We start from the raw sequence: 12702 nt of genomic DNA on the forward strand, positions 1-12702 counted from the left end.
TCTGTCAGCAGCTGACGTTTTAAATGAGTTACTCGCAGCTTTCTCCATTTTTGAATTGCAATAAAAATTTACCATTTACAAATAGATGAAGAATAGTTAGCAACCTCTCTCTTGACAAACTAGTTTCTCTATATTTTCAATAAAAGCATGTCTGGTAGCACAGATATTGGATGAACTCCAACTTTAAAAATTGTTTAAACATATAAAAATGTTTAATACCTATGTCCTACTCTTTTCTTTGACCAGTTTTTCTCTTTTCACTGCTTTTGGTATTTCCAACACCTCATTTCACCTCGAACTTCTCTTACCATCTCCTTTACCCCTTTTCCTTGGGAAAGTTTTCAGTTTAAATTGAACCAGAAAATTAAAAACCCAGGGAGATCTTTTACCTTGACAAAGGCGTAGTTTGTCTCAATTATTTGTCTGAATAAAATGTAAATATCAAAGCAATTGGCCCGTTTGGGAAGAGCCTGAAATTTTATCGTACATGCAAACTCTGAAGTTATCTGCACATTTTATGGCTGTTGGCTAAAGCTCAAGACTCCAGGGCCAGAGACACAGGACTATTTATTACCTACAGTCCTACGGCTATTTATTTCTCACAGCAGCTCCTCCCGGGCAGCGCATCCACATTTGCATCCATTTCCCAAGCCCCAATTCCCACAACAAAACGTGAAGAAAACCACATACTCGCGCCCACAGGCAGCTGTGTGTCATACAGGAACCTTGAGCTTAGAGAACTCAAGTCTTTCATAATGGCCAATAGGCAGGCTGGAAAGAATGTTTTTCTCTTCCAAGACCAGGAGCTGTATAAACAAACACCTTTGAAAAGAGAATCCAGGACAAAGGCATTCTGTACCTCCATTTGCAAGATAATAGAAACTTAAGAGACCAACTGACAAGTGTTTCCTCCTACTAATAACAGTCTCTGTACTTGCCCTTATGAATTTTAACTGTACCCATTTTCAACAAATTTAGGCAATTGGAGGAGAATGTGAGGTATTCAGTAGTGTTTGTTCAATGAATGTGAGCTGCTTCAATTTTTTAGCAAGTAGAGTTCGTAAAAAAAAAAATAATAATAATACTAAGTAACTGTAGTGTAGACACACATTCAACGTATTTGTCATTTCTCCTCCAGCCTCTAATATTAGAATCCATCAAGACTTTGTTTTAAAATTATTTATCCATCGACTTAAAAAAATCTTCTCTTTTCTTTATGTTTTCTTCTGGTACACACACACACACACACACACACACACACACACACACTTCCTATCTTTCTCATAAAATATTATTAAAGTTTTAGCCATGTAGAGAATGGTGATTAAATTACTGATGAGAAACTGATGGTCAGTTAAACATTGAAAGTGCTCATATAACCAACTAGATTTTTTTCTTCTAAATTGAACTTTTTTTCCTTCTTATTTCAGCTAAACCCAAATATTCACTGTCAAAGCCCAGGGAAGAATTAGAGAAAGTAAATATAGCAGGGCCTTTATTTGCAGAATTGCTTTATCTATCTGTCAGTGATATGGAGTGGTCACAGAGACCTGGCTATCATGCAAATGTTAACGTCTTAAGTGGGCATTCGAATTATCCCTTTGTTTTCAGGCAAGATAGTGCTAACCTAGTCCATCTCAGAAAGGAGAGAACCCATCATATTTGAAAAGGAAATTTTATAACAATTCTTCAGGAACCCTCAGCCCCATTACATCTAATTCTTCCAAAATCCTCCTTTATGTGACACTTGGCATTTCCCTTGCAACAAATTAAAAGCTCTCTCCTTACACATAACTTTTATCTTCCAGTCTCTTTATGGTCCCACATTTCCCTTGGATTCTCCATACTCACTCCAATGTCCATGTGTGTCTGAGTGTTCAGTGCACTGGGCCCCGAAATGTGTGTCTGGTGCTAACCTTCTGACAACAGACATAAAATAAACACTTTCCATTTCCCATCAGTGATAAACTTCCTCTCCTTCTCGGGCGTCTCTTGCCAGCAGCTGGGGAATGGTAATGACATCACTAAACATGTAATGTGTGGTGTGATGTGGGGTCAGCTGAAGGGTAATTTTTAGGAAGCACGCCTATTCAGAGGTCAAAGCAGAGTGGGCACTGAGCAGGGGCACTTAGCAAAATGATGTGTCAGGGATGGCATTTCCGCAGGGTAGGCAGTACTGGTGACCTCATGCACCGACACAGTCATGGGAACAGTCAGCATACTAGTGTTCTTTAGGGGCACCTCAAGGGGCATATTTATGGATTTGAAGTAGCAAAATAATAAGATTTAGCCAGGGTTCCATCTTGAATAAAAGCGAAGACATGCTGTCAAATGAAATACTTCTGGAATCCTGCAAAATTTTCTTTTAGGTTTGCATCTGAGAGTGTATGTGCCCAGATATTATTTTTGTTCAGAATACTTTAAGGCTAAAACCCAAGCTGACCCTGTCAATAAGCAATGCTCTTTCTCCTAATCCACAAGGTATGGGTTGGGAGAGGGGAGTGAGAACATGAGAAAGAGTAAAATCACAAACATAAAATGACTCTGAAACCATCACCAAGTCTAAGCATGACATAAGACATAGGATAATCTATTAAATAACTTTTTCCAACTCTGTGCAATATTTTATCCCACCCTTCACCCATGACTTTCCTTTCTAGTTGAGCATTTTTTCACATGCTTTCTGCTACTTCGATAGTCTTTCTGATCCTCTACAGCAGTTAAAATTCAACTCATCTGCAAATGTCTAATCCAAAAGTTATAATCTAAATAATGACTCTTACAATAGGAAATATTTCACAGATTCATCTGAGTGCCTGCTCTGTGCAAGGGGGTAGACGGGTAGCCTTGAACAAGGCAAACACAGTTCCTGGCCTTACAACAGTTGTAGCGTTCAATTTCCCCTCAATACTCCTGCGGTCTTTACTATAACCCTGACTCATTTTGTAGTGAGATGTTCTCCTCTGGATTGAGCTTTACTGATGGATCTCTTTGGTAGGCTTGTTCAGAGATCCTGTCATCCTCCTGTTTAGAGATTTTGCCTTTCTTAGATACCCAGAGAATGTCAGGCCACAGAGCACTTCTCCAGACACAACAAAACTTAATTACCTCAGTAATGGCAAGTAAAACTATGGCTTCAGTAAAATGAACTAACTAATATAGAAAACTGTTTTTCCTCAATTTTTATAATTAAAAAATGTTTCTGCGTGTGCTTGTTTACTTTATAAGAGCAATACTGCAAACAGAATTGATATTTACTTAAAGGCTGCTATTTTCCAGTGTTATTCTTAGCAATAATAGTTTTCACTAAACAGAACTATAGATGAAGGTGAGCTAGGGAACTGGACTTACTACACTGACCCAAAACCATGTTGGAGGACTCAAAAAAATTCCTTTTATTGGTTATCATCTTAACATTTCGTCTTTTTCATCAAACAAAAGTGCAAGGGGAAAAGCCAGTCCTTTGAAGGTTCTAGTTGGTTGGGTCCCCATGTGGCCTATTCCCATAGTCCTGAGTCTACTAGGGAATAGCTGGGTAAACATCAACTCTGGAGAGCTGCTGCCTGAGGTGTGATGGATTATATCTTGTAGCATTTTATCAATAACTGCAAATTATCTGTATTTCGAACAAATGGGTTTTTAGCAAGTTAATAAAGGACTCTGTCAACATGAGCGTTAACAACCAACCAAGCCGAATAAAACATGAAACACACACAACTACTGGTTGTAATATCCTGGTTAAGTCTCTAATTGTTTCCCGAGTGCGTGTCTCACGTGTGTAGAAGTCACAGATTCTTATGGAAAGGGACTACATCTGTCCTTTTCTTGATTTCCTCTGAAAGACCTAATATGATACAAGATAAAATCAAGTCCTGGTTGGAAATATCAAGTAGTATCCTCCCTCAATATATAATTCAGCAGAGAAACCCTACTAAAACACAAATTAGCCATAAGGAGGTCCAGCAAAGTTCCTGTTTGTGGAAATTAGCTTGATCTCTAACAAAAATACATATATATATATATAAAACATATACTATATAAGAAATAAAACAGGCAAGAGAAATATATAAGAAATCAAAATATGTACTACACATAAGAAACATATATACAGACATACATAAAATATATACACATATGCCCCCCACACACACTATCAACTTCTTGCCCACCCCAAATTGTTTCTTTTTTTGATGCTGCTATTTTATTGATGCTTTTAGAATGCATATAGTTGCCTATTGTATAATCCAGCAGTACAAAGAATAAAACTACATTGGAAAAAAATAAATAAATACAACCAAAAGTATTTTATTTTTGTTGTTGTTGTTGTTGTTGTTTATGTAAACTCTATGTCCAACGTGGGGCTTGAACTCATGAGCTCATGCCCCAACAAAAGGCATTTTATATATACAGAGACTTGGCCAGGATCTCAACAATTGGTCTTGACCCCTAGGCAACTTTTTTTAAAGAAGAGGCTTCATTAAGACATTATTATAGAATGAGCAGCCATATAAGACCACTTATTCTAGAAAATAAAATTTCTTGAATGATGTTGTTTTCATCACTAAGATACTTGAAAACAAGCCCTTTAAACATTCCTGGATCAATGAAATTCCTATAAGTTGAAAAGTTTTCGTAGTCTCTATCATTTTACTGTTTCATGAGTGTACTTAGAATTGAAGATGCCCGGGGCACCTGTGTGGCTCAGTCTGTTGGGTGTCCAACCTCAGCTCAGGTCATGATTTCAAAGTTCGTGGGTTCGAGCCCCGCATCAGGCTCTGTGCTGACAGCTAGCTCAGAGCCTGGAGCCTGTCTTCAGATTCTGTGTCTCCCTCTCTCTCTGACTTTCCCCTGCTCATGCTATCTCTCTTTCTCTCTCTCTCAAAAATAAATAAAACATTAAAAATTAAAAAAAAAGATGCCTAAGAAAGGAAAAAGGCAACTAAAAATCCATGGTCATAAAATTTACATCTACTGTCAGAAGAGAATAGTTTTGATTCCATTTTCATATCCAAAGTATCCATGTGTGTTATAGTCCCCCTCAAGCCAATATAACTTGTTTATCAGCACATTTCAAAGTTAGAGTGAACTTTTTACAACACTCTCATTGCAGCTCCTGATTTTTAAAGCCCGTATCTATAATTTTTAAAGTAAACTTCTCCTATTCAAATTCTTATGCATCGTCTCAACTGTGTTTCTCATCGTGGTTGTGAGCAAATACACCAAGTTTAAAAACAAATATGATTTTGAAAGACACTGTGTTGTTCTAACAAAGGGAACATTGTTCATTTTCCCTGACAGTCTCTCTCTAATTAAAGAGGCCCTGATGCTCTGCAGAATGCCAGGCTCCTTAACCCACCGCGCCCCCCTCGCTGTTTTCACTGCACAAACAGTGGAGAAAACAATTTGTAGCCTACTGGGGTCTCCTTCCTAGGAGAAGATTTAATAATGTTCCAGAGGGATAAAGAAGCCAAATTTCCTGATGGGACGTACATTTCTTCTTTCAAAGCACCCCTGGCTGGGAGAGTTGGTTGCAGAGGGGCTCCCTTCACCCCCATCTCTGAGCTGTGTCTAATCAGCTCATTCGTTGTTGTTGTTGTTGCTGCTATTGTTGTGTGTTTTTTTAACAGTGGCCTTTCACTTCTTTTATCCACACTGACAAACCATCTTTGACATTCTATTTTCCAGAATCTGGCTCTGTAAAAACACAAAAGCTGAGAGATCATTTCATGACTAGAAAGGGCAAGGCCAACTTCTTCACTTTCAAAAACCATCTTAAGACAGACATTTTGCACAAACAACCAAAGATGGGCTGGTTACACATTAACCCGTGTCTATTTTATAGTCACAATATTCCACATTAGAGTTTACAAAGGGAAATGTTTCTTTTACTTTTCTAAGCTTAATCCAGGTATTTGCTTAGTGAAGTTCATTTCCACAGCACCTCACATGTGCACACATATCTGTACACCTTTATAAAAATAATGCAGTAACATCTATATAACACCACACTGTTTCTAATTTCTTTTGATTTGGTTATGAGAAATATGTATTCAGTGAGAGGTAAATTGTAACATATTTTAAGTTAGGGCAAAAGTAACAGCAATAAAATTACTCTATATTTATGCCTTAAATGTTCCAAAAAATAGAGTTCATTCTTATTCTATCATTTGACCTTCACAGCAAGCCTGTGGATCAAATAACTGGTAAATGTTAAGGGTTGTGATTCAAAGTCCAATTCTCATTCTGTAAACCAGAGATCAGCAAAATTTTTCTGTAAAGGGCCAGACAGTAAATATTTCAGGCTTTGTAAGCCATATGGTCCCTGTCACAACTAATTAACTCTGTTATCGTAATGCAAAAGCAATGACAGAGAATACATTAATTAATGAGTGTGACCATGTTCCAATAAAACTTTATTTGCAGAAATGGACAGTGGGCTGGATGTCTAGAGGATGGTAATTTGCCAGCTTCTGCTCTAAAGCACTATGCTGTAAAGTCTAGAGAAGATAGGAATCACAAGCTAATTACAAGTTAAAATTATTATTGGTCTTCAAGAGAGGAAGAGATTACATCTTGAGCCTTCAAAAAAGACTTTATGGAAAAGGAAGCACTTTAGTAGGACCTGAAAGATTGGTTTTAGTGCACCATAGGGTTTCAGTTATATTATGGGCATCAGAGGGTTGGGTATGTCATGCAAAGAGGACAGTGTGTGTAAAGTTCTGCAGAAGGATGTGTAGTGGGGTATATAGGAAAAAGATAATTTAGTATGACTGAGACACAAATAGGTGAAAAGAATCAATGAAATAGGTAAGGTGCAATTTTCATTAGATACCAATATCTTGAAATAAAATCTCATTCCATAAAAAATCGAAAACCATTATTTATTTGTGAGTAGAGAGGTGGCATCAGAGAGGAAATAATTATTCAGTCTTCCTTATAATGATTGGAGGAAGGCATCCAGAGGTGCTAAGAAGCAAATGGAGTTCTACTGAGTGGGGCTACATTTACAGTCATTGCGATGAAATGGTCTCACATGGAAGGACTCTCGTGAAAGATGAACTTGAAAGGCTGTACCCATTAGGTAGGCTGTACCCTGATAGATAGCTGCCATCTACCTACATCATGAGTGGAAAAGGGCCAACTGTAAGAATCAGAATCCCAAGGCTGTGTGGTGGATTTAGATCATTTGTTAATGTTTACTTATTTCTGAGAGAGCACAAGCCGGGGAAGGACAGTTAGAGGGGGACAGAGGATCTGAAGCAGGCTCTGCACTGACAGCAATGAGCCCAATGTGGGGCTCAAATTCACAAACCATGAGATCATAACCAGAGCCAAAGTCAGATGCTCAACTGAATGAGCCACCCAGGCGCCTCTCAGATCATTTGCTTGTGATCTGTCAGTCAGGGATTCAGGTCAAGCTTTTGTTCCATGTAAGGCTGGGGTCATTTGCTCCTCTGCATTCAGGTGGTGGCTCAACTGGGCTGAATGAGGCTGAAGAAATCTTCACTCATATGTTTGTTCTGGTGCTTCCCAACTTGGCCTTCCCCTCTCTATGTAGACAGCATTGCCGTCTTCATAGCATGGTGGTCTTGAGGTGGTTGGCACTCTAACATGATGATGAGCCTCTAAGAGGGAGCATTCCAAGTGATAAAGATGAAAGTTGGAAATCTCTTAAGACCACATTTCAGAAGTTACACAGTTTCACTTCTACCACATTAGATTGGCCAAAGCCTGTCACAGGGCAGCCCACAATCAGGGGAAGGGGAAATAAACTCCATGTCTTGATAGGAGAGTGGCATGATTGCACTGTAAACGAGCTTGTGGGAGAGGAGATGTTGTTCTGGGCTTTTCTGGAAACATTATCTACCACAGAAATTTAATATAAAAATTAGATTCCCACCAACAGTGTAGGAGGGTGCCCGTCTCTGGTACAGCCACTCTGGAAAACAGTGTGGAGGTTCCTCAAAAGCTATCCATAGAACTCCCTTATGACCCAGCAATAGCACTGCCGGGGATCTACTCAAGGGATACAGAAGTGCTGATGCACAGGAGCACATGTACCCCAATGTTCACAGCAGCACCGTCAACAATAGACAAAACATGGAAAGAGTCTAAATGTCCATCACCTGATGAGTGGATCAGGAAGATGTGGTATATATACACAATGGAGTACTACATGGCAATGAGAAGGAATGAAATCTGGCCATTTGTAGGAAAGTGGATGGACCTCAAGGGTGTCATGCTAAGCGAAATAAGTCAGGCAGAGAAGGACAGATACCATATGTCTGCACTCACAGGTCTAACAGGAGAACAGGAGAAACCTAATGGAGGACCAGGGGAAGGGGAAGAGGGAAAGAGAGTTGGGGAGAGAGAGGGACACAAAACTTGAGAGACTATTGAATACTGAAAACGAACTGAGGGTTGGAGGGGGAGGGGGGAAAAGAGGTGGTGGTGATGTAGGAGGGCACTTGTGGGAAAGAGCACTGGGTGTTGTATGGAAACTAAATCGACAATAAACTACTTAAAAATATATAAAAATTAGAGCAAGGCCAATAAAAATTCTAGGGATCTTGCAGGGTAAATTCAAAACCACCCCCATAACTCAGGTTTTGGGGGACTTACATGGAAAACAAACTGAAAATAAACTTGTGATCAAAAACCAGAAACCACATAGGGAAACAGAATGTAGACAGAGCAGAGAGTGGAATTAGCACACTGTGACCTGGAACAGGGGAAGAAAATGAAAGAGATTTAGAAAGAAACACCTTTAAAATGTGCAAAGAACTACAGGTATAAATAGAAGACATAAGGCAAGAACTGGATGGCGTAAGAAACAAATGTGTGTGTGAAAAGCATTACATTGAAATTTTAGCCATGAAAAATATATTCATTGAAGAGACCTTAACCGGTGAAAAGAGAACTAATGAAATGGAAAGTAGTCCTAAAGAAATGATTCCAGCACAAGTGTAGCACAGAGATGTAAGTATTAAAAACATAAAATATGAAAGAGATATCAGGAAACTAGAAAATTAAAATGGAAAAGTCTAACATACATCTAGTAGGAATTTCAGGAGGAAGAATGGAGAGGATGAAGAAGAACCGATATCAAAAGAGATAATGGCTGAGAAATGAATAAAGAAATAAGTCATTAGACTTATGGATCACACTAAATCTCAACAAGATGAATAAAAAACAAATTTCCAACTAGACATACCTTAGCAAAAAGGTACAACACTCAAAACAAAAAAGTAAAGCTTTCTTCAAAGCTAGTGGAGCAGGGAAATAAGCCATATTAGCAATTGGACTGACTGAGTTCTACTCAGCAAAAATAGGTAGATAATAGAATAATATATTTAAAGTGTGAGAGAAAGTAACTATCAACCTAGAAATCTGTGTGGTATTAAACTGTCATTCATAATGAGGGGAAAACACTTATATTAGACAGAAATCATCAGATCTTTTTTGTGACTCAACTTTATTGAAATATATTTTATGTACAATGAAGTACATCCATTTTAAGAGTATAGTTTGATGAGTTTTGACTCTTACCATAATCAAAGTGCAGAACCTTTCCATCACCGTGAAAGGTTCCCCTGTGCCCCTTCCCAGTCAATTTTTCTACCCAACCCTTGTCTCCTAGCAACCACCAATCTGCTTTCTGTTGCTGTAAGTTAGATTTGCATTTTTGTAGAATTTTTTTAATGGAATTATCCTGCATGCAATCTTTCCATCTGGCTACTTTCAGTCATCTTAATACTTTTGAGATTAATGCATGACATGTGTATTTCTAATTCATCTCTTTTTACTGCTGAGTAATACTCCATTCTACAAAAGGCTGATGCTTTCAAATTAATTTCAGGAAAAAAATTACTTATAGCAGGACTGTTCATAATGATAAGAAGCAAAGTATATACCAAGAGAAGAAAATACGTAAGAATTTCCATGCTTCTAACAATATAGCCACAAAACATTTAAGGTAAAAATAGGCTACAAATTCACCATCAAAGTATAATTTTTAGAAGACACTTCTCTCAGATATGGATAGACCAAGCAAAAAAAGTGAGTAAGGGGCGCCTGGGTGGCTCAGTCGGTTAAGCATCTGACTTCAGCTCAGGTCATGATCTCACTGCTCGTGGGTTTGAACCCCTTGTCAGGCTCTGTGCTGACAGCCTAGAGCCTGGAGCCTGCTTCAGATTCTGTGTCTCCCCCTCTCTCTGCCCGTCCCATGCTCTGTCTCTGTCTCTGTCTCTCAATAATAAATAAAAACACTAAAAAACCTTTTTTAATTAAAAAAAAGTGAGTAAGGATGTAGGAAATGGGCAAGAGGGAATGTTGAAATTTATAATAAGACGGTCAGTGAAGGCTTCCCCAGGAAAGTCATCCACTAGCTGAAAGGCATCTCAAATTCTGACAAGCTTATACAGCAAAGCACAATCACCTACCTGCACTGGAAATGGGGTTGATATGAAGGGTTTATACTAATAGCTGTTTTGTAGGACACTGATGACCATACATCTGGGGAATATTTAAAAACAAAAGTAGTATGATTTTTTTCTTCTCCATGAATAAAGACCAAAATAAACAAAAGCAATAAATAATATTAACAGCACTCAGTGTGTATCAGGCAATATGCTAAACACTAATGCACTGTACATGCATTATCCCTTTTACTTCTTGCACCAACTTCAGGACTTGAACTTGGGTCTGACTCTACAGTCAACAGAGAGTTCACAAACTCCCACCATTAACTACCTCTTCTGAAAGTGTAGTGCATTCCAGACCTGAATCCCTCTAAACCAAAAGCCAGTTCATTCTTATTCATACTGTGGAGCTAGCTCAGCTGGATTATTTCTCATGTAAAGCATTCCATCTGCAGAGAAGCAAGACAGACTTATTTCTTTTAAACAGTCCGCCTGCGGCTGGCCTGGGGATGGAAGTGGGAATCAGTGGGGTGCCAAGGCCGTGGCTGAAAATGAAGCTGGAGATCAGAGCCGGGAAATGACATGCAGATATAGCACATCAAAGCTGTGAGGAGCTGCCAGTTTGCAGGCAGCACGGGTCGACCCAGCTCCCTGCTGCCAAGGTGGGACTGAGGCCCTGCAGTGGTCCTCAGTTAACCATGAACTAATTGCCCATAACCAAATAGCAGACACCTTGCACTGCATTTGCATGGATTTTTGCTTCCCATAACCTCAGTTCTTACCTCAACTTTAGATCTTCTTCCGAGCAAAAAAATTATTTTATGCAAGAATTCATTCTCGTCCACACTAGAGTTCTTGTGGATTTTAGAAAGCTGTAAAAACTAGAACCTGAATGAATCCCACATGTTCAAGTTACCTCACCTAAAGTAAGGTTTTTAAAATTGGCCCTCTCCCTAATCTGAATTATGTTTTACACAAAAGAATAGAAAGAAATAACTCATTGGTATTCTGCAAAGAGCTTGTCATTTTCCGCAGGAAGATTATGAGGAGATACATGGAGAGGACCCAAATAAAAAAACCTTAGAAGATAAACATTACCTTAGCTTTTGCCAAACACTGTGTATGTTAGCCACCTAGTGTGAGGTCTGCCACGTGGTTGGTGCTAAATAAATGTTTCGTGGCAATGAATGATTATGAGGCTTTAAAGGGCTTGGTGAACAATTATCTGCTGAATTAACCAAAATGAGTGCTATTCTGTGTTTACATGAGCAAATAAAGGGGCAGATGAGCAACTGTTAGGTGAATTTAGTCAACCAGGATCATCAATTGCCAAGGTTCAAATCCCTATTCTGCTGCGTGACCTTCAGGGGTGTGCTTGACTTCTCCATTCTTCAGTCTCCTCCTCTGTGAAATGAAGACTATAAGGTTATCTCCTTTTGGAGCTGCTGTGAGGGTTACATTAAATTATGTATGTAAGCACTTGGTACAGTGCTTAGTATACAGTGAGCACTCAGTAAATGTGGGCTCCTGTCTTTTTTATTATTTCTTTAGGTCTCTTCCTCTACTATTTTATCTTTGTGAATAAAATGTAACCATACAACTTTCAAAAGAGCTTTTTAAGATAGAGGGTTCTAAACACTTAAAACCCAAAACTCCACACTGACGTGGACTTTGTTCCCACGGTTAATGTGATGGGTAGTGTGGCCAGTGGTATGGAAACACTGAACTTTGATTCTTTCTTCTCTTCACAAAAAATACTTAATAAAAACAGAAAGCTGATCTCTTAATTAACATATATTTTCAGAGATATGGCCCAATTGTGCACCATTTTTAGTCAAAATAGATAAATATATGAGAAATGTTCTCAAAGGCAGTGAGCAATATCAGCTTTGGCTTCAATATTAGAAGAACTAGAGAGTAGGTATGCATGTTTTTATTATTCCTGAGAGAGTGCAAGTGGGGGAGGGGCAGAGAGAGAGGGACAGAGTACCCCAAGGGGAGCTGACTGGCTAACAGAAACAAGCCTGATATGGGGCTCAAACTCATGAACCGCAAGATCATGACCTGAACTGAAGTCGAACACTCAACTGACTGAGCCACCCAGGTGTCCCAGAGAGCAGGTATTTATGAGGGAAAAATCTGTTCTCAGTCACTGTAGCTCAGGTGCTTGGCACTGTGCCCAGCCCATCCGAAGCACTCAGAAAGACAGTATGCACAGGCATGCCTACTTGATTCCTCTCTGATGCCAAGTTGCCATCTCCAACTTCATCCTCCAAAGATG

Source organism: Suricata suricatta, chromosome 8, assembly GCF_006229205.1.
Source record: "Suricata suricatta isolate VVHF042 chromosome 8, meerkat_22Aug2017_6uvM2_HiC, whole genome shotgun sequence".
NCBI lineage: Eukaryota > Metazoa > Chordata > Mammalia > Carnivora > Herpestidae > Suricata > Suricata suricatta.